Below are 23030 nucleotides of genomic sequence, written 5' to 3' on the forward strand. Positions count from 1 at the left end.
GAAACTCAGTAGGTCCATCAGCATGCGTGGAGAGGAAAAGCAGAGTTAATGTTTCTAGACCAGTGACTCTTCATCAGAACTTAAAGCGGCTAGGAATTGGTAGTATTTATTCTGATGCTGTGAGTAGTGAGATGGACAGAGGGAGATGATGCCCAGAGAGAAAGAAGAAAGGGGGAATGAACAAAGGGAATGGTGATAGTAAGCCAGGGAAGAAGAGGAGGTGAAAACAATGAATATGTTGCAAATGTGCTGTCTGTGCTGAGAACAACCCATACAGGTCATGACCTGGGGGTGTATGGATGTGTAACTGACAAAGCTCGGAAATTGTTAAACTCAATCGTGAGTCCTAAAGGCTTAACAATGTCGAGCTGGAAGATGAGGTGATGTTCCTTGAGCTTGTGTTGAGCTTCACTGGAACACTAAAGCAGGCCTTATTGACATGGTAACAAAATAGTGTGTTGAAGTGGCAGGGAACTGGAAGCTTGGAGTATGCAGAGTGTAAGTGTTCAACAGAACAATCAGCCAGTCTGCGTTTCATTTCCCCAGTGTAGAAGAGACCACAAAACTGAATGGCATCTTCTTTGCAGTTAGATCTTGAGGCAACAAATCAAGTCCTGAAATGCAAAGTTAGAATTGTGTACGGTCCTTAGAATTGAACAATGTGACAAGACAGGTTATTGGAGAGACTGCTTCTAAGTGGAAGGAAATGATTTCCTTTCTGAAGGGCAAAAAAGAATGAGTATCAGAGGACTTTCATTATGATTTTATTGGCTTATTGGCTGAATGAGGCAAAACCAAAACTTTACTTGAAGTTCTGATACTTTATTCAAGTAAAAATTTACCTTTGTTGTGAAATATCTGACTTAGTACTTGGGGCAATTTAAAACTGCATCTGTCTTTGTAATGTGCAACATACCTGGGCTAAAATCTTGATTGAAAAGCTTAATTTTAGTTGATCTTATCTACCACCCAGAAAACATAGGTCTGTTTTGGCTCTTGTACTGCAATGTTTTATTTTGATCAGCTCAATACTCTATGGTATAATCAGAAATTTATCTTGTAGTTTATAAATATTCTACTATCAATGGGTCTAACATTGGTTGTTAATTCCAGCATAAATCCACTTCTTACACAGTCTAAGAGTTTGCTAATGGGTACTGTAGTTGCAAAAGGAGTAAAGCATTTCTGGTATTTGCATAATGGTAAAAATGTTTGTCTGGTGAGTACATTTCAGTATTAATGCTCCATTCACTGCATCAATTTTTGTTTTGCTCTTGGAGTAGTCATATTTCTACCAAAGGGTACTTTATATCAAAATCCATCTTTAAAAATTATGTCCCATGGGTGGTGGTACCACTGCAATGATCAATATATATATTAAACCTGCTTCACCACACAAAATGAAAATATGAATAGTATTTGTATATCTAATGTAAAATCATGATATTAAAATTTATTTGATCAGTACAGAAAGCATGTGAAGCATAACTGGGTGAAGATAGGGCCCTTATTTCAATCTCAGCACAGATAAAATCATTTTCATATTCTATACTCACTATAATATTTGAAGATTTCAAAAAAATAAATTACTGAAGGAAGAATTACGATGCTACCATTAATCAAAGCTGCAATGAGCCTTTGGACCACCCATTATTTTTGGGAAGATCTGTGCAAATATTTATTATAAAGGATAGCTGAATAAAAAGAGAGATTTGGGTCTTTTTTTGGGTTTATAGTTGTACTAGTACAATAAGGATAAGTATATGGGGTAATCAGAGGCATCATGGTAATATAACTGGACTAGTAATCCAAAGTCAAAGAGTGTGGTGCTGGAAAAGCACAGCAGGTCAGGCAGCATCCTTGGATTGTAGCTTTGATTAATGGTAGTATTCCTTTATTAATTTTTTTAAATCTTCAAATATTATAGTGAGTATAGAATATGAAAATGATTTCACCTGCGTTAAGATTGAAATAAGGAATGCTGCCTGACCTGCTGTGCTCTTCCAGCACCACACTTTTTGACTCTGACTCTCCAGCATCTGCAGTCCTCACTTTCTCCTAGTAATCCAAAGGTTCATGTTCTGAGGATATGGATACAAATCCCACAATGGCAGCTGGTGGAATTTAAGTTCAATCAATGATTTGGCAGCTAAAATCTCGTCCCAGTGTTAGTAACCATGAAATTATCTTTGACTGTTGTAAAAACTTATTTGGTTCAGTGCTGTCCTTTTGTGAAGGAAATCTGCCATCCTTAACTGGCCTGGCCAGTATTTGGCTCTAGACCCATAATAAAGTGGTTGACTCTTAACTGGCTAACATGGCACTCAATTGAATGCCAAATAGGGACGGGTAAGAAATTGGCTTAACAAAGACACCTACATCCCATGAAATTTAAAAAAAAATCAATGTGTTGCTTGGCTTAAGGTTGGAGTTACAGATTGACCACCCCTTATAAAGACCATCCAATGTTCTTACCATTGATCTACAAACACACCTGGATGGCCATCTGAAAGTTTACCCCATTGTCTCTTGAAAATCTTTCTGTAAAACATCCCTTTAAAAAAATTGGCCAATGTATATTATATGTCAGAATTTAACAGTGTATAGTTATGTAATGTGCTTATTCTGTCTCTAACTGTCATAAATACTGTGATTGTTGGCCAGTGCCTTTATTTATTCTCTCAATTTTCTTCATTAACCCTCTCATAGCCAGGACTGATTGTCAGAGGCATTTTGGGGTACTCAAGGATTTCATGGTCAATCTGAGACTTTCTCACCAACTAGGCCAAGAACATCCTCTGGCAGAATTTGTTAACCAGCCAAAAACACCATTGTATGCTTTGGAACAAAGAGCACTAAGCATTGTCTACAAGGAGGGAAGAAAGCAGCCAGAAACCTGTTCGGCACTTCATAATCTGAGATCTTGAATATTTTAATGAGTGGTTTTGGTCAGCTTTTAGGCACTAAGTCTGTGAATTTGACAGTTGACCTGACTCATTAGAGCAGGGAACTGAGTGCCAGTGTAAATGAATGATTCATTTAAGAGGTCTGAAGTGCAAGGGCTCACAGACTATAAATTGTGTCTTAGAAATGCAATGTTATTTTGTCTTCACATTTTCAATCCTTGGGCAACCAGAGAAGATCAGCTGTCTAAAGAAAGAGAGCAGTAATATCCACGAGAAATTTCATATAAATCTTAGGCCAAGGTGTACACAATCGGATACAGTTTCTCTACTCAGTGAGGAGCACACAAAGCGGTTATTCTGCCCATCCTGCCTTCCCTGTTCTTTGAAAGCGCTATCCAATTGTTCCCATTTCCATGCCCAATGCCCCTCCAAATCTTGTCACTGTTGTTTTATGGATTATCTTAAGCTGAACTGGCTGATTACTAAATCTCTGCTAGTGGAAACAATAGGAAAATAATTCCCTTCTTTGGAGGTGGCAAGAGAGAATTGAAAATAATGTGGTCACAAAAACAGAAGTTCCTGGTAAAGCACAGCAGCTTTGGCAGCATCTGTGAAGAGAAACCAAAGTTAATATTTAGGGTTCAGTGACCTTTACGCAGAACAATGTGGTTAGTTGGTCCTGAGCAAAAATTCACACTCTTCTCACCACCTCAGCAATTAAGTGCTGGCCAAGATGGTTCATAGGTGGCTTTCTTGATTCACCAGCAATTGATGTCCCCAAGAGTCCATTAAGGCCCACTAAAGGCATCAACTCACCACCTCCCCAATCATCTGATTCTCCAGCAGGCAAGAGATATGCCTAGTTTTCTGAATGGGAAACCGAAATGACCTACCTGTTAAATTATGCAGGGGAGTTCCTTCAATTGTTCCAATCTGAAAGCCTCCTCCCTGACGTTGATTTTGACTTCCCTGACTCTTTGCTTCCTGCCCTCTGAGAAGAACAGAAACAACAAATTTAACTTCTCTCCACTGGATCCCCTGAAGAGTAAGCCTTTACCCATGGATACCTTTGGCCAGCAGCTGCCAGCGACCTGTGTCACCGGCGTTGAGATCTACGTTTGAGTAAGATACTCCCCCTTGCTTACCTGGCAGCTGTCAATGAACTGATTGGCAGACAACTGGGTGTGTTATTTTGGTCTTCCCTGTAATTCCATTGTTTCCATTTTGTCCCTTCACACATATGTCATCTTCAATTAAGCATTAATAGAAATAATTTAAATTAAAGAATTTATAGGGCAGTTTGAAGTGCACATATTTTGTGTAAGGTGCTGTTCTGCTATAACAAGTATTTCTTCAAAGCAAATTAGTTTTAACGCAGTCGATGAATTTAGATCGTTATTTGCAGAATGCAAATTTTCCTTGCCTGGATTGTCTATAATGTGATTCTGGCCCCATTAGTTTGAATGGCGCAACTACGGAGTGATTTTCTTATAACATGAGAACGCTTGAGAATGGAATTATCACATTATATCAGAATCAACTGTATCGGTTTTGCAAGGGTTCTGAACACTACAATAAGTTTTACTGAATAGAATGATCCTATCGAGTAATTAAGGTCACCATCATCCTACCATAGCATTGAGATGTTCTCTCATTAGAAAGAGAGAGATACACAACTGGTGGTGGTCTAACCAGGCAGTTACCACACCTCAGGTGAAGGATAAGGTTAAGAAAGAGAGTTTGTCATAGTAACCTCAGCTGGTGCAGTCCTCAACAGTCAAAACCAGACTGTTGGCATCACTGTGATAAAGTGAGGACTGCAGATGCTGGAGATCAGAGCTGAAAATGTCTTCCTGGAAAAGCGCAGCAGGTCAGGCAGCATCCAAGGAGCAGGAGAATCGACGTTTCGGGCATGAGCCTGAAGAAGGACTCATGCCCGAAACGTCGATTCTCCTGCTTCTTGGATGCTGCCTGACCTGCTGCGTTTTTCCAGCAACACATTTTCAGCTGTTGGCATCACTGTGCCTTATAAACCAACTGAATTAACCAAGCCCTTTAAGGACTTGGGTAGGAAAAACAGAACATCTTAGCATTGTTGAGAGGGCAGACCTGATATCCTCTGTCTCCCAATAGATTTGGCAATAATGTCTATTGTACTAATGTAACATGTGTCTGATTGTTATCATACAGTTAAGTACATCCTATTTCAGACAAGAGTCTCTTCTTATTCTGTGACCATATTGTTTTCCACTTTACACCAAGTAAGCCCTGTAGACCTTGTCAGTAAAGGGGGTGATGGCATCCATCTACCCAACACATATTGGCAGTGGCAGGCATTTCGTGCTCAAATGACATGGTGGCAACTGTGGGATTAGAATTAAATTTAGCTGTACAGAATAAATTCCTGTAAACTAAGAATAAATTTCCAGTTACAATTTTAACAGTGACTTGGGCAGACAACAAATTCATGGCAAGATTCTACAAGACAGCATTTCCAATGAAGGAAATGTTAGTATCTCAACACATAGTTATTAAGCAAATGGAACAATGAATGACTGGTAGAAGAATTCGGGGGGCTTCCCTTACTCATGGCAGAGCCCAAAAAGAATGCAAAGTCGATTGAAATTAGATGTGATTGCAGAAACAAACTTTGTTACATTTGGTCAAGAAGAACCAAGGAGCAGCAAGCCGAAATAGGACTGTGCAAATACACGAGGAAGGGAAGAGAGGCCAAGACTGTACCACCTTTCATCAACATGGTGTAAAGGGATGGCCAAACCAAACGTCCAGTGCCGTGGGCGGCACAGTGGCACAGTGGTTAGCACTGCTGCCTCACAGCGCCAGAGACATGGGTTCAATTCCCACCTCGGGCGACTGACTGTGTGGAGTTTGCACATTCTCCCCGTGTCTGCGTGGGTTTCCTCTGGGTGCTCCGGTTTCCTCCCACAGGTTAGGTGAATTGGCCATGCTAAATTGCCCATAGTGTTATGTGCGGGAGTAAATGTAGGGGAATGGGTCTGGGTGGGTGCGCTTTGGCAGTTCGGTGTGGACATGTTGGGCCGAAGGGCCTGTTTCCACGCTGTAAGTAGTCTAATCAATTAGCTGGGAATACATAATCTGAGCACTGAAAGCATTTCACAATTGTACACCATGTGCTAGTTTTTGGTGGTAGCCTCCAGACTTCAGATTTATTTTCACAAAGCTGCACTGGAAAGGATACAGTTCAGGATAGCTATGTGTAGACCCAAAGCCGAGTCAGCAGTGTGGTTTCTTGGGATCTACAAATCAGCACTAATGTAGAGTTGGCAGAAATGTTTTCCACTGAAGTCTGATACAGAAATTAGCAAAGTTTCCAACAAGTGAAAATATGTGAGAGATAATGAACATGGTGATCCATTTGAGATTACTAACATTTTTTTTTAAGCTGAGGTTGTTCAAACAGCAACATAGCCTGCTGAGTCAATTATTATGGCAGATTCAAATTCAATGTCAGATGATGAAATTACATAAGTTCAATTCTTCATTTTCCAAGGAAGTGATCATGCAAAGTAAACAACAATCACTAAATACCATGACCTAGCAAGCGAATACGTTGGTTAACCAACAAAGCAACAGGAGATAAATGTGAGCATCCAACATAAACAACCATCTTAAGTACAGAGTCTGTGTACTTCAGCAGAGATTGACTGGAAGATTGAGAATAAAGTTTTGTACGTATAGATTGCAAATGTACTGCATACGACCCCATGGAAGCCAACCCTGAGATGGGATGACAAGTTCAAGAAGAAATTGACTGATAGTATAGAGACCCTTATATTGTCAATAAGAGATTGCCTGGCCAGAATTTTAGGCTATTGCAAAAAGAAAAGGCATCTTCTATCAAGGCATCTGTCTTCTGTGAGGGACGTTTGTGATAATGAAGGTCCCCTGAAGTTGCTCTTTAAAATTCAGGAAATTAAGGATGTTATGAGCCCAACTATTTTTCCTATTAGTGATACTAATATTATTAATGTTACCCCAGACTGAAATTTGACTTATAGAATCCCTACAGTGTAGGTCCCAACAGTTTGGCCCATCAAGGCACACTGACCCTCTGAAGTGCATCCTACCTAGACCCACTCCTTACCCTGTCCATGTAACTCTGCATTTCTCATGGCTAATCTACCAAGCCTGCACCTCCCTGGACATTATGGGTAATTTAGCAGGACCAATCCACTTAACCTGCACATCTTGGGACAGTGGGAGGACACTGGAGCACTTGGATGAAACCCATGGAGGCATGGGGAGGATGTATATACTCCACACAGACAGTCACCCAAAGGTGAAATCAAACCCAGGTCCTGGAATTATGAGGCTCAGTGAATGCTACCAACTTTATAGATGCTATTTTGTTCATTTTATAACATGTTAATGTGTGGTCTTTCAATGAAGCATAAGCACGCCAGGTCTGCAGATTTGGCTTTCATAATAAAACAGAAGCTTATTATGCAAAAGAAAGAATGGTAAATTAATACAAACCAAGCTATCTACTTATAATACATTTTGAAAGATTTCAAATAGCTGGCGAAACAAAATCCTATCTATTCACCAACATGTCAACGGTCTCCTTTTAAGAGTTTTAGTTGCAAGTAACAACAAGTTAATATAAGTGTAGTGGAAGCACGGTTTATGCAACAATTAAAAGAACTTGAGGAAGTCATTGTAAAATTATATCACTTTACACTTGATCAACATCTAGAGAAATTTTCCTTCCTTATCAAATCTCTAGATTATCGAAACTGATTCTTTTCATTCTCAGTCCTATAAACGGCAAAGATTTTTCTTTGTCTCATACAACTGAAATGTAACACTTTCTCACCTGTGAATAACCAATGTAAAATTCTAACCAAACACACCTGGTTTGGAAGTTTTCACATGCTAAAACCCTTCCGAAGGTAACTTATTCCCTTAAGTGTTCTTTTTAAACTAATTTTTCTTGGAGAAGATTTTCTAGCATCTAACGTCAGTCAGGACTCTTTCAAAATGCCCAAAAGCTTTTGAAACTAATATTTTACAAAAAAAAATTGCTTATGCTAGACTTTGATACAACTTTAAGGCTGAATGTTTTATTTCTCTGGCATGAACTCCCATAGTATAAGCAACCTTCCATTGAGACCCGAGGAGGAACACAGTGCTTTTTAAGATCATGGTACAAGAAAGATTTACTCAGTTAATTTTTTAAATTCACAAAACCCATATGCCACTAGTTTGAAATCCAAAACTTTTTCAAAAAGTTATATCATACATTAAAATGTTTAATATACTAATGTAACTTGTACCTGATTATTATCATGAAATGAACTATGTTTTTTTTTAAGACCAGAGTCTCATCTTATTAGACTGTCTATTGGTTTTCTGCCATCACTTCAGACCAATTCGATCATGTAGACCAAGTTAGGAAAGGGGACTGTGGCAGCTTTCCACCCAGCAATGTGTTGATAATGGTTGACATTATATACCAATGTGAACAATCAGATTCAAGATTTTGAAAGCAGAAATAATCCTTAATAATAATCTTTGATAAATAATCTTTGTAAAATATTTCTATGCTCTAAATTAGAGAGCGAGGAATCATCGATGCAGTAACTAATTTTGTTTGATGTACTTCAGGACTGAGATGGTTAATTTTATTAGACATTTGCAGGGCTTTTGTAAATCAGTTCAATCCAGTTCACAGAGTGTAACATTTACAGGAACATGCTTTGTGGAATTCTGTGGAATCCTGACGATGAATATCAGGAAAAGCAATGATTCATGCTGAGGTATAGTTCCGCAGTCACCAGCAGTGTTTCAGAATGTGGGAATTAGCCAGCCAGGCCAATCAACCAGGAAAGCCATTGATATTGGAACTAATCCTGTTCTGACTGAATGAATGTAAACATACCGTTTTTCAGGAGTGGTCACCTGAATAGTGACCGGGAACAGGGACCCTGAATGGCTTTCCCTGACCCCAACTCAGCACAGTGATGTGAATAGCAACACTTACAATCACCATGGGATAAATCAACTGGCTCTAACGGAATAGGATTCATAGATGGAAATTTCCTGGCACAGTCACTCACCAAGGCAAAAGAACTGGCTGATCATCAGCATCTTTAACCATTCATTATTGGCTGCAGAAGCTTAAATATAGTTCAAATAAATGTTTCCTGATCCTTTAGTTTTCAATTCTTGTACTTAAATGTTAAGTTGCCTTTTCTCTGTATGGATCCTGACTTATTATATTTCTAGCATTAAAAAAATATATTATTTGGGGTGCTTCCCTGGCTCTTCTACTCTATTGACGCCATATTATTAACTTGTCTCATTCTTGAAGCTTCAGGCTTATCTGCCTGAGGTACGGTGGTGCAGGGTGGAGAGTTAGTGGGATGGGATGGAGGGGATCTAGTTATTTAATGCTTGACTAATGACCCTCTCTTCAGTCTTCTGTACAGAGTCAGTTTAATCATCAGAGGTTGCCCCTTATCTGTCAAAAAGACAACAAATGTATCCAACACAATCAGAAAAATGAACTGCCCCCAACAGACCTAATGTGCCAATCCAAAAACAGTTACCAGGTCAAACATTTAAGGTCAAGTTTAACAAACTGTTTCTACTCTGCAGGTTGCGTGTTACAATTGATCAATCAAGCCATTCTGATACTGATTACTTTTCTGCCTTCTAGGATTTTCTGAAGACGAAATACAGAGTTGTTCGCAGCAGATATTCTACCACTAAGCCTAAGGAGTTCAGGAGTGAATGGCGTTTGCAAGCAGTTTGGGAAAACGCCCAACCATGTCACTAAGACTGGCTGAGATATTGAGGAGGCAGGTGGGCAGGAAAATTTCCGATGCACCAGTGAAATCTCGTGAGTGGGATTTTTGGCAACTTCTAACTTTCGGCTCAAATGTTGCACCTGTCCTGTGGTCAATTAACTACGGTTATATACTGTCCATGAATTTCAGTATCTTACATGTCTGATTTATTCAGTTTTTTGATTTCAAAAACTGGAGGAAAATATATCTCTTTGTGATGATGGAAACAAAGTTTGTTGAAATCGGACAATTGGAAAATTGTGTTTAGATTATTGTTGGTGTCTTACAGTTCATGAAATGTCATTGTGAAGAAGATGATTTCATAAAGTTACAATACTGTTGTGTTAAATATAAAAATGTGATTACATCTTGCTTACTTTTATTGCATGTTTCATTTGTGTTCAATGATGTAGACCTTATGATCATTGCACTCTATAGCTTAATATTTCCATATTGAGGTAATCGTCAATTCAGACAGAACTCAAATATCAAAATGAGCCCAGTCAACTCAGGAATCCCAGAAAGAGTCTATGAGTTTAAACCGGACCAGAAAATGGGCCACAGCCATGAGGATAAGACCCAATTATTTATCTTTCTCTGCCTATGCAATACCTATCCTTGTGTTCTATTATGTTTTCTCTCTTCAGCATTATCTTCCTTAAGCATTGATTGTAAAAGCAGCTTCAATCTAATTTATTTCAAAAATTGAGGCATAGCTATGTAATGGACATCTCCATCATAAACATATTCATTTGCAACTATGGCAGAAGCTTTTTTTGGGGGGGCACCTCTATTTCCATGTTCATTGGCTGGACAGCGCTATGCATGGATAATGAATTTTTTGCCTGAGTATCTATTGTCCTTGAAGAAACATTGCCATTAACAGCCCACCCATTAGCTGGTGTGTAGTCTATTGTATACATAACTTTTCAAACAAGCGCTTTAGAAAAACATTCTAAAAGCTAAACGTTTGTCATAACATTTCATTATATTATGACATGTGGCAAAGTTGAAAGTCTTTGCTTTTTGCCAACTGCACCTCCTCACTCCCTCTCCCCCCGCCCCGTAACCCCAGTATCAAGGTAGTTACAACTTGACATGGCTGGTGAATTGAATAAAATCTTCCAGCTAATTTGATACATGTAATAAGGAACTTTAAAAAACAGTTGTCACCACATTGGCAAGTTCTTAGACAGGCAAAGGTCCAGGAACTGTCGGCTCTGAAACATTGACTTACATTCCAGATTCGACCAGGAAATTAAGCAGTGTTTATTTTATTGTTTAGGACATTTCAAAGGTAATGGTTCAGGGTGGAAAAGGAACATTCAAACATAAAAAATAAGAGCTGCTTTGCCCTTCCGAATGGTCACGTCAACATGACTTTTTTTCCGCTTGTAGCTCCTCCAAACTGCGGAGGAAATTATTGTTATTCTTGCTACACTGTGTGAGGTCATTTCCTCTCTGTGCCAAGGTACAAGCCTGATGTGCTGATGTAAAGGGCACAGAAAAGCATGTCAATTATATTGTTCCAATGTAATGTGCTGCATAACATGGAAATAGGGATAGAAATTCTTTTAAACAAAATACTATTTCTCAATGAGCTGAACTCATTAGGTGTTTGAATTTCAACAGCTTGAAATCTTCCAAAAGAGTAAGCCCTTATATTAATGATCTGGATAATCTTATAATCATGCTAAAAGTGTCTTTGAAAACAACTTTATGAAATGAAGTTTTGCAACATCAAGGTATAAAACGTACAAATCATGCATAAAGTCAGAGGTCACATGACACCAGGTTACAATCCCACAGGTTTATTTGAAATCACAAGGTTTTGGAGCACTGCTTCTTCATCAGGTGAAGTGACTGGTGTTGTGTGAGTTCTGACTTTGTCCACCCCAGTCCAACGCTGGCACCTCCACATCAACACATGGAGAGACACGAACATCTGAATGCCACACAATATTGAACCATGCCATGTCTCTGCTGCCTTGTCTTGTTCCACAACAAGATTTTTATTCTGGCTGATAGAATAGAAGAACAGTCTCAAAGACGGAAATGGCTGTCATTTGACAATGGAGCATGCCATTGTGGAGACAGCAGTTTACAAATTTACAAAGACTACAGAACATGCTTAAATTGAACCTGTGGTGAGATCTTATATTTGAGACCTACATATTTGCACTGATAACCACATTGTTTCTTTAGGTAAGAATAAACTGCTCCTTCAATGGCATCTTGGGTATGACTCTTTGCTAAGTTAGATTATATCAGCCAGACTCTCATTGGAGCTAATGGTTATCGGGGACAGACAGAAGTGTGAAGGGTCTACAAAAGGATCAGCCATAATCTTATTGAGAGGTGAAAGAGACATAAAAGATCAAATGGTCTACTTCCGCTGCTGAGTCCAATGTACCTAATGACAGTGGTTTATCAGAGGTAGTCTCAGTGCCTTTGGCAGTGAAAAGGAAAGATTGGCAGGTTTTCTGATCAAGGTACCCACAATTTGACCCTAGCCAGAAAGAAATGTGGAGTCACTTAGATTTTAGGCAAGTGTAGAGTGGTCAATATTAAAAAGTGGCCTGGATCACCTGTACTGATTGAAATTAATGAGAATGAATAGCTGATCTTCTACTGCTGTTTTAGGTTACTTCTCATACGCAATGTCAGCTCATTGGGATTCAAGTGAAAACAGAACTGGGTTGAGCCATAGTAGATCCTCTCTGCTCCCCTCACAATAGTTAGTTTTACAGGTTTCAGGAAACCCTACCAGGATACATTGCATTCAGGAAAGATGTGGCTAAAAATAGGCAGAACGATTTCAGTGGGACTTTTTGTCAATGTCATCTTCAAAATCTATTGCCAGTTCTATTGCGTGATGCAAGGAAGCCTCTTAACACTGTGATTACTGCAATGAAGATCTGGTGTAACCTGTATCCTGTTGGCTGTCCTCAAAACATCAGCAGTTCCAGCCAAAAGAGGGAATGTTTAGGGGTAAACAAAATGTAGTGGGCAAAAGCAACCACTAATCATAATGATGGTAAACCAGTTAGAATCTAAGCATCTTTAATAAATTAAATATGTCTTTAAGTAACTGCTGAAAGATTTTCAATATTACTGTTTCCACCTTAAATTGAACTGTGAATATCAGTTTGGTTGGCTGTCCAGGGTTTGAATTTGATCAATTGGAATAACTCCTTATTGGCAAATCAATACTAAATTTGAGCAGCAGAAATTTCCTTCGACCTAGAATTGAATTATTTTTATTTGTTTTTGCTTGACTGATCCCTCTGACATTACTTAGAATGTCACTTACTGTAACACCCTTCTCATTTTCACCCTCACTGCTGCAATTCTTGTCTCAACTTGTTCTTCTTTGTGTTCATGCCTTTTATTTATCAAAACCTCTATTTTGAAAGGGGGTGAAGCAATGAAAAATCTGGGAGAAGGCTGCATGATATTTAAATGTACCATTACTTTGTTTTATAGTTCATGGTGTCCGTGCTGAAAAGCTGAGGTTATTTTGTTCATACAATCTTTTAATTAGCCTTGGCAGCCACCGTGCAGCCCCAGGCCATTTTCCAAAGCTGTAAGGAGGGTTCTGTTGATCCCTTCACACATATGATAAGACAAACTCTGTCGAGTAACTTCGACCATAGAGCATAAAGATTTTCTGTGATTATTCTATCTTACTTGGGCATATAGAAAAATCCAGACGTCTCTCATTTCATTTGAAACTGACGACCAATGATTGAAATTTGGCAGGGACACCTCTGTTGAAATTAGTTAAAGGGGAAAGTCTGCCAAATTGCAAGTGATTAGAGTGGTCCTTGTAACGAATTGGGCCAAATATCAATGTATTTTTTTTATTCCGTGAGATTACAGACATGATGGTGAGATGGGAGGGTGCTGAATACACTTGGTGCCTGGAGTCTGCCTGAATTAGTAAGTGTCTGAAAGCCAATTTTCCATCAATTTAGGTGTTTCCCTCCCCGCTCCTCGTCCCCTCAGTTCCCAAACCACCAATGTATACCAACCTAATTGAAATTATGTTTGTTTTATCTTAAGTAACCTTATAATTTATTGAGTTGGTGGACTGCAAGTCTCCTGTACCATTTACTTTTCATTGTGGAGTGACAATCTTCTATATAACCAGTCATTTCCTTTTTTAGCAAAATAAACTGAGTGCTTGTATTGCCATGGTTATGCACATAGTTACATTGGGTTACTTGCTGCTATTTGAGTTATAAAGTTACCACTAAGCTGTCCTTCAAAAATACATCCTCGACTTCAGGGAATCTGGCAAATTTCCTAAAAGTGAAATGCCTATTATGCTTGAAAGGCCTTGATTGTACGATAGAATTGAAGGAAATCAAATTTACTTTAATTATGTCGTAAGTGGGCATGGTGAAAGCTTTTATTTATTTTTAAAACGTTTTTACTTCAGTGGTAAATTTTTCTATGTGTGGATTTTGTCTAAATTTAATAAATTACAACGCAATTTCTGATAAATTACTTAAGTAAAGCTACTGTTGTATTAATGAGTGCTACTGGATAGATATTTAAGAGAAAAACATTTTTAAATTAGAGTGAAGCAAAAGGACTTCAGTTTAAAAATTAAAATAATTCTTTAGCATGGACATCAATACAGTCAGCAGCTCTGGTTTTGTTGTATTAAAGGCCAGTTTGTTCCCTTCTCTCCCTGTGCTTTTAATTTCATTACGTCTTGATTGACTAATTGTACGCAGATCGATAGACAATTCGCTATAACAGTATTTCAGAGATGTAGTCTCAATCATTGACCAGAGAGAACAACAAGTGATCAGGTCCAATAGTCAAATTCCCAGCCTCTGACCGGTTCTTGTGGCCACAGGATTTATGCGGCTGGTTCACTGAGGTTTCAACGCAATGGTGACATCCAGAACAGTAAAAAAAACTTTCATTTTTTAAAGCTGTCTTTTTTCTTTTCTCTACCTGTTAATTCTTTTGCCTGAGTCCCTTAATGTAAAATCAATCCTACATCACAACAAAGACAGTAGTTTCATGAAAGGAACAATGAAAATTGTAGCTCTGATTCATAAATTACAACAAGATTTGGAAGAGTCATAACAGACTTGAAACATGAGCTCTTGTTCTCTCTCCCTGCCAGACCGACTGTGTCTTTATTTCAGTATCCACAGCACTTTGCTTTTATTTGAAGACTTAGATCTCCATGCGCCATAATAGTAAAATATCCAACATTGGTAATGCCATTGAATGCTACAGGAATGTGATTAAATTCTCTCTTGGTAGACATGATTATTGTCAGGCACTTCAATTGCAACATAAGCCTGAATATTGCTTGAGGCTCTGCATGTGGACACAGAATGTTTAGATTAGATTAAATTCCCTATAGTGTGCAAACTGGCCCTTTGGCCCAACCAGTCCCTCCGAAGAGCAACCCACCTAGACCCATTCCCCCTAACTAATGCACCTAACTCTATGGGCAATTTAGCACGACCAATTCACCTGACCTGCACATCTTTGGACTGTGGGAGGAAACTGGAGCACCCGGAGGAAACCCACGCAGACACGGGGAGAATGTGCAAACTCCACACAGACAGTCACCCGAGGCTGGAATTGAACCCGAGGGTCCCTGGTGCTGTGAGCCACCGTGCTGCCCCACTGAGCCACTGTGCCCCCTCGAGTCATAGAGATCTACTAAACAGAAAAAGGGCCCCTTAACACATCACATCTGTGCCAGTCAAAAACAACTACCTAACTTCAATTGGGTAGAAATTAATTGAGCCCACTTGGAATGTTGTGGTATTGGGGAGAGGTATGGTGAATGTTTTTTTAATTCTTTCACAGGATGACGGTGTTGCTGGCTAGGTCAGCATTTATTGCCTATCCTTAATTGCCCAGACAGCAGTTAAGAGTCAACAACATCTGGTGGATCTGGAGTCACAGGTAAGTCAGACCAGGTAAAGGGGGTAGTTTCCGTTCCTAAAGGAAATTAGTGAATTAGATGGGCCTTTCTGACAATCGATTCATTAGACTCTTAATTTCAGATTTTTATTAAAATTTAATTCCACCATGGCAGGATTTGAACCCAGGTCACCAGGACATTACCTTGGTCTCTGGATTAATAGTCCAGCAATGATACCACTAGACTGTCGATAAAATACTCACCTTGGATTTCCAGTGTTGGCAAGTCCGTCTCCAAACCCAGAAGGAAAAAGCAGTAAAACGTGCAAATGATGCATGCTGGTCTGACTTGTTTCATCAACCCCAGTACAGTGTTCCAGTACAACCAATAGGTTCATTTCCAAGCATTGCTGCTTTTTTATTTTCCTCTGGGATAAGATGGGGTGGGAAAGCCCCTAGTTGTCACTTAAGCTTATCGTTATGAAACTTTACACCAACAATCCCAGAGCCCACTGAAATTAAGTAGTTGCGCAGAGATTTAATGGAACTCACACAGTTCTTCAGTTCCCATATTCTGCTCAGCAAAGCCTGCTAAGTTTACCTTCAACTTTGTGAAGAGATTACCTTGTCGACTGTATTCAGTACCCAAATGAAAGATCCAGCACTGAGAGGGGAGGATGCTGCTTAACACTGCCCAGCTGCAATTGCCTCAAAACTCAGCTTTGGGAACTTCAAGCAACCCCTTTGATTCAATCCCCATTCTGACCCATTCGCCTGATCCAGTATTGATCCTCACAGACTGTCCTTGGGAGCATAACTGATAATAGCTAGCAGGACTGATCCCAGAAAACAGCTGAAGATGGTTGGACCTAGGAAACCACCCCGCGAAACTCCTGTTAGTCTTGAGATCTGAGGTGATTGAAGTCCAAGAACCACACCAACCTTATTTTTGCCAGGATGTCGTTGACCAGTGAGCTCAACAAGACCTGTCCTATAAGAAGTTGAGCCACTTGTGATAAGGAACATCAAATGTGAGATCTCATAGTTAATAAATAATGGGTCTAAAGAAGTGGAGTTGGGATTGGGTTAAATTGCTTGAAGTGGCAAAACAAACAATGAAGGATCCCTTTATGCCTAAAACTATCATGTATAAATCTAGTGTCAGTTTGAACTTCATAAACTCTATTATATCTGCGTTAAGTTGTTTGTGCTAACTTGAGTATTACTCCAATTATTTGCAATCAAATTATCCAGCTGTCCACCTTAATAGGACTGGGACTGATATCCTCACAGGAAGATTTGCTAATGCTAGTTGGTTCGGGGGATGGGAACTGAAGGGATAATGCAAATTGGAATGGAATAAAATTGGAAACAGGAAGTTGAATAGATGCTAGTGAAAATAGAAGACAGGCAAAACAAAACCAAGTGTCAAGTTAATACGTCACTGAATGATAATATGCAGGTGTTGCAAGCTATTATGTAGGCAATGGAATGTTAGACTTCAATGCGAAAGGATTTGTGTACAGGAGTAGTGAAGTCTTGCTTCAGTTGTATCAGAGCTTGGGTAGACTGCAGTTGAAGTACTTTGCAGTTTTGGTCTCCTTATCTTTGCAAAAATATTATTGCCATAGAGTGAGGATAATGAAGGTTTACCTGACTTATTCGCCTGATGATCGAACAATACTCTCAAGAGGGATTGGACAAATTAGGTCTGTTTTCTCTAGAGTTTTGGAAAATGAGAGGTGAGCTCATTGAAACTTAAAGGTTAGGTGCAAGTAAGATGTTTTCCCTGGTTGACAAGTCTAAAAGCAGAGGCACAATTTATACGTAGGGTGTTGCCACGTAGGTCAGAGATGAGGATAAATTTCATTATCTAAACTTTTGGAATTCTCTACCACAAAGAGCTGTGGAGGCTCAGTCTTTGAGTATGTTTAATCATAGAATCAAAGAATCCCTACAGTGTGAAAGCAAGTCATTCGGCCATTGAGTCCACACTGACTCTCCAAACCCTATCCCACCCATACCCACACCCCTATCCCTGTAACCCCACATACCTCATGGTTAATTCCCACTAGCCTGCACATCCCTGGACATTATGAGCAATTAAGCGTGGCCAATCCACCTAACCACTATATCTTTTTGTAAGTTAGGGTCGGTAGACTTCTGATCACCTCTGGGGAAATGAGTTATCATAATGGGGATGGGCAAAAAAACATTGAAGTATTTGATCAGCCCTGATCATATTGAATGGCAGGGTTGAGGGTGCGGTGCTGGAAAAGCACAGCAGGTCAGGCAGCATCCGAGGAGCAGGACAATCCACATTTTGGGCATAAGCCCTTCATCAGGAATGAGGCTTGTGGGCTGGGGGCTGTGGGATAAATGGGAGAGGGGATCGGGTTGGGGGCGGGGGGAAGGTAGCTGAGAATGCAATAGGTTGATGAAGGTGAGGGAGAAGGTGATAGGTTGGAGAGGAGGGTGGAGCGGATAGATGGGAAAGGTGACGGACAGGTCCAGAGGCCGGTGCCAAGTTGGAGGCTTAGGACTGGGATAAGGTGGGGTGAGGGGAAATGAGGAAACTTTGAGACCTTGGACAGAGGTGAGGGGGGTGGTGTTGGCGAAGGGCCCATATTGAATGGCAGCTGGGCTCAAATGGGCTGAATAACACACTCCTATTCCTAAGTTCCTCTGATTGTAGTCTCTATAATAGTATTGTTAAACTCCATTTGGTATACATTAGCACAAGGACTCGCGAGGTATCTGAACTGTACCACTGGAGTTACCGATTTAATTGTTGTGCTTAATTGACAGGAGTAAATTTGAATTTCTGGAATAATTTTAATGAGCCAGTTGGAACTTATTAATGACTTATAGCAGTGAGCTATAACAAGCTGGTTAACTTCTAAATGATATTGAATAAAGCTGTGTTCAAGTGGAATTTTAAGTTTGACTTGAATTTAGTCAACATGATAGCGAAACACTTAAGAACACAGAGGTTGTGGGAGATAGCTGTTAGCTGAAAGATATCCCTGCAACCCAGAGGGATTCCCTTCTATGGGATCTTGATGGATACATATACACTGCCTGTCCAATTCTCAGAGTGATAGGCATGAGAGCCCCATAGATTGTATTATAGAGTTACACAGTACAGAAGAGGCCCTTCAGCTCATTGAGTTGAATCACTGATTTAACTTGCTGCAACCCCTCCAACTACTGTGCTGTAAGTGTTTTATCAGAACAGGATTCTGGTGGGCTCTGGCATGACAGTGGAATCCTCCTGAGTCTCCACCTATGTTTCTTGTTTGCCACATGGACTTCCCATTTAGGCAATGTTTGGCTATTGTAGTGTGACTAAAAGCCTGCCATCAGAATGAGCTTGAGGACATGAATACTTGGGCATAAATATTCAGTAACACTTGTATTATCTAAATAAAATTGTCTTCAATGACCTTGGGATTTGCTTTCAATGCTAACCATGAATATTGAAACCTATTTGTTATGAAGATTAGTCACTCGCAGAAATATGTCAACACATACCTCTCTGCACAATTCATATTTGAGTTAACACACATCTTCATGGCCCTACAATTTAAATAAACCCAAATTTCACATTGATTTCAGCAGCAATGCATCCAATGTAAGAACTTTTGTTAAAAGCTCAATGCATCTGCATTTGTGAAGCACAATTCAAGGCAATTTTTTGAGTTTAAAAAAAATCATAAAACTCAGAATCCTTATTTGGGTTGAAAGAAATTCAATTTTTAAAAACACTTATTTGTGCTAAAATCTCTTCTGTACTGTTTAATAACCATGAAAGCTAAATTTGATACCTCAAGATCACATAAAGCATTTATGTTTGATTATCTCCTCGTGCATGCACAGTGGAATTTAAATTTTTCCCACAATTAATTTTTGGGAGATTCATGTTAATAGATATTTACAGCCAAACCAGTCTTTAATTGGATCATACTGATCAAAGTATTCAAGACCCAGTAGATCCTAACTCAAATAAATACAATAAACTGTTTTTGTGTGGGAACTTTTCTCTTTCAGAAAAAAAAGCAATATGTTTTTAGGAAATTTGAGCTGTAAACCAGTGTCATTTGAAGACTTCATTTTCCCAAATCATTAACACAGGAGAAAGATCTCGATTCTTTTCAATGTTGTAATGTAAGCTTTCAAGTCCATAACTCAATATTACCCATGGTTGGGCTCAGTTAATGTCAGAAATGATTATAGGTACCTTATGGGTAAGGTCAGCTATGATGAGGAAACATCTGAACCACAGTTTTCAGGCACTAATGTTATTGACATATTCTCTTTGTTTTTGTCACGTGCCTCCAGACAATACAGAACAAAATCTACAGAGGTTGTCTACATTCATATCAGAACCACAAGAAAGCTGTTCAGCTATTCTCTTTTGAGATTCAAGACAAAAATGTACCAGGACCCCATCAGGGTGTTGTTCTGTGCTGACATTTACCCTTCAGCAGCAATTGGGCAGTCTCTCTCACACTTATAAAGAGTTTTTTTCAACCGTCTCCATCTGGAAGTTAGATTCAGGATGTAATTATACCATCTCCTATCCAGAAACCAGAACAAAAAGTGCTGGAGAAAAGCAGCAGGTTAGGCAGCATCTGTGGAGAGAAAGCAGAATGTTTCAAGTCCAGTGACCTTTCTTCCGAACCGATTGCAGCTAGGAAAATGTGGTATGCAAATCAATGGTGGGGTAGAGGGTGAGGAGAAGATAGAGTGAGCAGATAGGTGGAAACAGAGTCCAGAGTGAGAAAGAAAGTTAAGCAGACAGAAGGATGATTGATCATAAGCCAGAGAGGAAGAAAAACTGATAATGGGGACCATGAGTAGGTGAAACTGTTTTGACTGCACTGAAAACAGCCCATGTCATGACAGTTTGACATAACAGCACTGATAGTAACGTCATGAAGCCAGGATTGCCACAATCCCTACTTATCCAGGATTGACAATGTGAAACTGGCAATGTTAGTAGCTTCGCACAGCTACAATCCCCACAAATTTCTTTTGATATTGAAACCGACTCATGCATCACAAAAGTTGCAGCCATTATGTCTAAGGCAAGTAATGAGTGTGGAAACACAGCAACCTGACTGAGAACCCGAAGCTATGAAGCTACCAAGTCTCTGTCTTCAGTGCACTCGACCATTGTGGTGAAGTCAGTTCTACTCAAGCTTTGTAGGAGACACAGCCAAACAAGTACAAAGTTCACTTTCTCAGATGTATTCTCAGTACCTGTTGAGAGGATAACACCAACGCAGGGACCCTGGTGCATGCTAATTCTGTCAGCATACACATGTTAATAAGTGAACCAAGTATGTGGATGACAGCTATATAACCAAACATCTGTCTGGTGAATTGGCCACTGCATCATCCTTCTGGGCATCTGTACCTCTGCTATAAAGGTATGTGCAAATAGGGAATGAAGGTTACGGACATTGACATTGGCAATGGGAGATGGTCACTGACAGCCTTGGCAAAATCTACAGAGGTGATCTACATTCATATCAGAACCACTAGAAAGCTGTTCAGCTATTCTCTTTTGAGATTCAGGACAAAAATGTACCAGGAGGTTGATTGTTTGGAATGGCAGTGGAAGAGGTGAATAAATATTAAAAGCTCAGCTGTCTGAGAAGAGGACGAGAGAAAAAAAGGAGAGGCAAACCATGCATCTTCTCAGCTCAATGTCTTCCTATGCTACAAAAGCAGCAGATAATCCTGCACGAAGAGTGACTGAGTCACACGAGACAAGGCTTAACACAAATTTGGCCACCACGAAGCAAGCCAACATTACAAACAGAAGGTTTCCACCACTGTCCACAAAATAAATACATAAAAGATTTTAAATATGCAGCAAGAAGTCCTGTGATTTTGAATGTTTGCCATATTTGCTGATTTTTCTTAATGAAATGTATATTGTGGATTGTGTCATGATGTAAAGTTTAACATGGTATCCAGTCCAAGGTGGTTGGTGCTGAGATATCCTTTGGGTTTTTTATTATTTATCTGACTTTCACATTATAACATTTGAGAGCAGTATTGATCTTCACTGCTATTCCTGGATTATCCCTACATATCTTCTTCTTCCTGGGTGTGTACACATGTTTCTCATGCTAAGAGACTAGAGAAACGCTCCTTTTTTATGTTCATTGGAATAAAATATTTCAGATAGCGCCAGCAAACATTAGTGCTTTAAAACCATTATTTTTGCTAGGTTGTTCAAGAATGTATGAATAAAATGTATCAGAAAGAGTTTTAGCTCAAGACGCAGCTACAACAAACTGAATGCAGACACATTCCAGCATAATACCATACGATGATCATCTCCTTTTTCATCGTATGGATAAATTAACACATCAAACCAAAACCTTAATCAGAGTCTAAATATCTAAACTTATTGCTGAAAAAGGGACATTGTGTCAAAGATTTCCATCTTGCACTCATCAGAACAATATATAAGAATATCAACTTAAGGAGAAAAACAACATTTATACTGTATGAGAGGAGAATGTGGATTGGTTAATAAATTAGATTGATAGAGATGGTGTCATGGAGAATGCACCAGTTAATAACAATTGACAGTTAATTGCCAGATTTTGTTGACATTTTAAATCAGGCAGGTTGACATCATTTTATGGTGCATTCTTCATGACAGGTCCTCTATCAATCAGAGAGTAGAACTCAAGTTCTTTACTACTAGAAAATTTTATAACATAGATATATAAAATAGATTTTGGGAAGTGGTGCAAGTTTTCAGTGATTCAAGGGAATTTCAAAAGAAAAGCAATGGTGGCATAAGGAAAAACTTTTTCACACCTAGCGATCTGAAAGGCTATGCTTGAGAGTGGTGAAGGCAGTTTCAGTTGAGAAGGAATTGGATTATTAGCTGAAAAAGAAGAATTCGTAAAGCTACTGCAGATACATAGCTGAATGGCCTTTAGCTGTGCTTGTAATGACTCTATAATTCTGTAAAGCCTGGGTGTGAAGATGCTTGAAAAATTGTGACAATTGATCACAGAAATTACATTGCTTTGTCATAAATGTATTTTCACATCTGCAATCTTGCCATTGGATTCAAAGTATAGAGAAAGCGGAACCTTTGGGTTCTTCTCTCTTCCTCTTCTTCTTTAGGCAGACTCCTCCATTATTAAGCTCCGTAAAATCATATAAAAGGGTTTGTATGTTGCTTTCCCGGTGTATAATTGAAAACATACCACGGTTTGTTTTAATATTCGTTTGGTCACAGCTGCATTTAAAAGAACAAATAAATCACCCTAATTCATCCGTATATTTTCTCAGTACGGCACATTTATTTGATATTTTAAATAATTATCTTGTCCCTTTTTACACCACATGG

Source organism: Chiloscyllium plagiosum, chromosome 24, assembly GCF_004010195.1.
Source record: "Chiloscyllium plagiosum isolate BGI_BamShark_2017 chromosome 24, ASM401019v2, whole genome shotgun sequence".
Lineage (NCBI taxonomy): Eukaryota > Metazoa > Chordata > Chondrichthyes > Orectolobiformes > Hemiscylliidae > Chiloscyllium > Chiloscyllium plagiosum.